Below are 4823 nucleotides of genomic sequence, written 5' to 3'. Positions count from 1 at the left end.
GTGTAGGTGTAGATCACTGTAGAGGAAAAGAGAGAGAGAGGTGGATGGGGAATAGAATGGAGTGAAAGAGAGGGGGAGAGAGATGGAGATAGAAAGAGGGAGGGAGGGTGAGAGACAGACAGAAAGAGACAGGAATGGTGTCAAAGAAAGAGAAAGAGATGGATACAGTGAAGGAGAGTGTTGGGATTGAGGACTTATAGAGAAAGACAAGGGGTGACAGTGGCTCAGGAGATAGAGCGTCGTCTGGTAATCGCAAGGTTCCCGGTTCGATTGCGGCTCCTCCCGGCAGCACGTCGAAGTGTCCTTGAGCAAGGCAACAAAGACAACTATGAGCAGGTTGGCCATTTACATTGAGTGAAAGAGATAAATAGACACAGAAAGACAGGTGGATAGAAAGAGACAGACAGACAGACAGACAGACAGACAGACAGACAGACAGACAGACAGACAGACAGACAGACAGACAGACAGACAGACAGACAGACAGACAGACAGACAGACAGACAGACAGACAGACAGACAGACAGACAGACAGACAGACAGACAGACAGACAGACAGACAGACAGACAGACAGACAGACAGACAGACAGACAGACAGACACAGATAGACGGATAAAAGGGAAGGGATGGGGTGACAGATAGATAGATAGATAGATAGATAGATAGATAGATAGATAGATAGATAGATAGATAGATAGATAGATAGATAGATAGATAGATAGATAGATAGATAGATAGATAGATAGATAGATAGATAGATAGATAGATAGATAGATAGATAGATAGATAGATAGATAGATAGATAGATAGATAGATAGATAGATAGATAGATAGATAGATAGATAGATAGATAGATAGATAGATAGATAGATAGATAGATAGATAGATAGATAGATAGATAGATAGATAGATAGATAGATAGATAGATAGATAGATAGATAGATAGATAGATAGATAGATAGATAGATAGATAGATAGATAGATAGATAGATAGATAGATAGATAGATAGATAGATAGATAGATAGATAGATAGATAGATAGATAGATAGATAGATAGATAGATAGATAGATAGATAGATAGATAGATAGATAGATAGATAGATAGATAGATAGATAGATAGATAGATAGATAGATAGATAGATAGATAGATAGATAGATAGATAGATAGATAGATAAAAGGGGAGGGGGTGACAGACACAGAGACAGACAGAGAAAGAAAGGGGGTGAAACAGAAAAGAGGAAGAACAATAGAGAACTGACAGATTGGCAGAGAGAGAGTGTGACAGAGAGATAGAGAGAGAGAGACGGAGAGAATGAGAATGGGAGAGAGAAAAAGAGATCTTTCTGAGCAACAATGAGAGAGGCGGTGGGGTGCTGTCGATACCCAGCAAGCGGCCTCTTGTCTCTGGGATCCAGGAGAGTGAATTCCCCTGGTAGAAATATCATCCATGGGGCTGCTTTATGGCCAGAACTGATGAGGCTTGCCATATAACTGCTTGACTCTGTGAGCTCTCTTCTCTCTCACTGGCTCTTATTCATCAAGCAACGTTATGGAATGTCAGAATTAGGTAGATATTAGTACTCAGTGTGTATGTCGAAGAAGAATTTAGCTGGTCTTGGTCTTGGAAAAGGGGAGTCAGCATGTTGCTTCCAAAACCAAAAATTCCATATCCCCAAATCCAAATCTTGTACTGAAACAAGGCGTCTATGGGAAACAGTCTTATATCATGAGAATTAGGCAACCAATTGTTTCAGCAGTCGTCTAATTTGTTTACCGTAATTATGCCAAGGTATCACAACTAGACTGACAATGATATAGGACATGATATATTATTGTTGTTGAAGATTTTCCTTTTACTAGCTTCAAACGGCTTAATTATGGCAAAAGAAAATTATGACTGACCCAATCTTCTTCAATATTTGTGTAAATATTGTCAGTATAATGGACCAACACATTTGTAAGAAATGCATCACATTTTAGGGGTTCAGCAGATAATAATAATAATAACTTCATTTTATATAGCGCCTTTCAGAAGACCCAAGGTTGCTTTACATAGGGGGGGGGGGGGGGGGGCAGATGACAAATTAACAAACATAGTGGACAGACACAACATATACATATAAAGTGAGAAATTAGGGGTTAAAGGCCAAGTTGAAGAGGTGGGTTTTGAGCAGTTTTTTTGAATGAGTCCAGAGTTGGGGCGGTGCGGAGTTCTGCGGGGAGGGAGTTCCAGAGGGTGGGAGGAGCTGCCACACTGAAAGCTCTGTCCCCGAATGTCCGCAGTCTGGTTCGGGGGATGGAGAGCTGACCAGTGTCCGTGGATCGCAGGGACCGTGACTGGGTGTAGGGGTGGAGGAGGTCAGTGAGGTACTGAGGTGCCAGAGCGTGAAGGGATTTGTAGGTGAGCAGGAGGGTTTTGTAGGTGATGCGGGATTTGATGGGGAGCCAGTGGGGGTGGATGAGGGTGGGGGTGATGTGCTGCCAGGGTTTGGTGCGGGTTAGAACCCTGGCAGCTGAATTTTGAACATGTCCATTTTGCTAGGGACCCCGGACAGGACCCCGTTGCAGAAGTCCAGGCGGGAGGTTACAAAGGCGTGGATGAGGGTCTCAGCTGTGGAGTCGGAAAGTGATGGTCGGAGTCTGGAGATGTTTCTGAGGTGGAAGAAGGCGGATTTGGTGACGGAACTGACATGGGCTTGGTAGGAAAGGGTGGAGTCCAGGATAACGCCCAGGTTGCGGACCTTAGGGGATGGGCAGATGGAGCAGCCGTCTATGTTGAGGGTGAGATCCCCAACCTTCCGGAGCAGGGCCTTGGGTGCCACAACCATGAGCTCAGTTTTATTGTTGTTGAGTTTGAGGAGATTAGATGACATCCAGGTTTTTATTTCATGAAGGCAGTTGATAAGGGAGTGTGGGGAGAGATGGGTGGATGGTTTGGTGGAGAGGTAGAGTTGAGTGTCGTCGGCATAGGAGTGGAAGCTGAGGCCATGTCCAGGGCAAAACATACATTTACAATGTTACAAAGGGTCAGATTAAACCGAATATATATATTTATTGCCTGAGATCCCATGTATAATATCTGCATATCGTTTGATATCCCTTGTATATTCCTTGTACAATATGCACTGAATATCCCTTTAGTCTAGCAGGACAGACCATAATATTCATTCCCCTATTGGAAGCGATCCCCTGGCGCCAGGTACCGAGTAAAGCCTTACCCCCTCGAGCTGACTTGAAAGCTACCGCCGGGACTTGCCCAGGCATGCCCGCTTTCGCCCACGGCTACGAGACCGAGAGGCGACAGAAATGAGATAGGTACTATTTGTTCACGGTACATATATATATGGCGCAAGAATACAGAACCTCCTTTGCAGTTCCTCTTCAGTTCGCCTTCAGTTCAGTCTGGTTCAGTTACCAAGTAAAGCCTTACCCACTACGCAACGTGCGGTACAGCAGGGCTCGCATTGCCCCAATATAGTCTCGTGTTATCCTAAATACGTCTGTTTGTCGTATCGTTCTCTATTCATTAGTAAACCTTCATTACGAGTCAAAGACCACGTGGAGTGAGTAATTGTGCGTCGACATAGAGCACTTATTGCCCGTGCTAATAGGATAGACCAACGTCAAGTTCAACTCTGAACCACCGCGCACTACCGCGCAACACGGAGGATTTACCCCGCCAGCAGAGCCACTTTTTCGGCAAGGATTATTCTTCAGTGCTTTGACTGTGGCGGCTGGAGCAGAACCGTCTGCCCCGCTGCTGCTGTGGGAACTACACATCTACCGTGAGGACCTCCACTCGAGTCCGTCTCTGCCGGAGCAGAGACCCCACGGCGTTACCTGCGTGGCGCGCACCCTGGGACCAGCAGCTGCTTTCCCCGCTGAGCCAGGGAGTAAAGACCGCTCCCCCTGCAGGTGCCTCGCTGAGGACCAGTGGACTAATTGACTTGCATAGAGCTTTGGCCCCCTCTGCTGGCTTACAACCGGTAGTACCCCTATCCCAGAAGATCCATAGATCTAATTACTTAATATCCATTATTGATTTACATGCACATTCTATTTGCCTTATAAGCGCAACTAAGTAATGTAATCTAATCCCTTTTATGTAATAAATATTCTAACCGAGTATTCTGTGTGGAAAACCGTGTTATTGTCGAGTGTTCTAATCTAATAATACTTATGTACAGTATTGGCCAGAAGTACATAGACGGTAGTGATTAATGATATCAGTACTTGATTAATACAGTCAGGGAATTGTACCCCTCAGTTACAATTGGTCCTTCGAGCCGGATAATAATTAGCGTAATATTAATATAATATTAATATTGGCATGGCCGATGACGAACACTCCACAAACGGTTCTCCTAAGCTAGATCGCCCGCAGCGCAGACGACAGCCACCTCCCTACCTAGAGGCATACTCTGTCAGTCCAATACCTAGCTTTAAAGGGAAGTTAAACGCGGAAAAAGTAGAAAGTAAAATTATGTCTGACCTTAACAACCAGGTTACCCCGACCACAGAGGCCCTAGTGGGTGCTAATGTAACTGACCAAGCTCACGGTGGGGACCAGGAGGGAACTGACACGACTTTACCCCCAGACAATACCAAAGAAATAGCCCCCGATCAGCCCCGGGAGGAAGACAACCCTAAAGAGACGCGCACCCAGGAGACGGATCTCCTCGGTACGCAACAGGAGAATGGATCTCCAACCAGTACTGCCGGGAGCCGATCGCCCCGAACGGCGTCTTCCCCCAGCGAGGCGGACAAGATGCTGGCGCAGGCACTCATCGCCACCCTGGCAGCCTCCACCGAACGCGAT

Source organism: Notolepis coatsorum, assembly GCF_963971535.1.
Source record: "Notolepis coatsorum genome assembly, contig: SUPER_15_unloc_6, whole genome shotgun sequence".
In the NCBI taxonomy this organism is placed as follows: Eukaryota; Metazoa; Chordata; class Actinopteri; order Aulopiformes; family Paralepididae; genus Notolepis; species Notolepis coatsorum.
Note: the sequence above shows the minus strand (reverse complement) of the source record.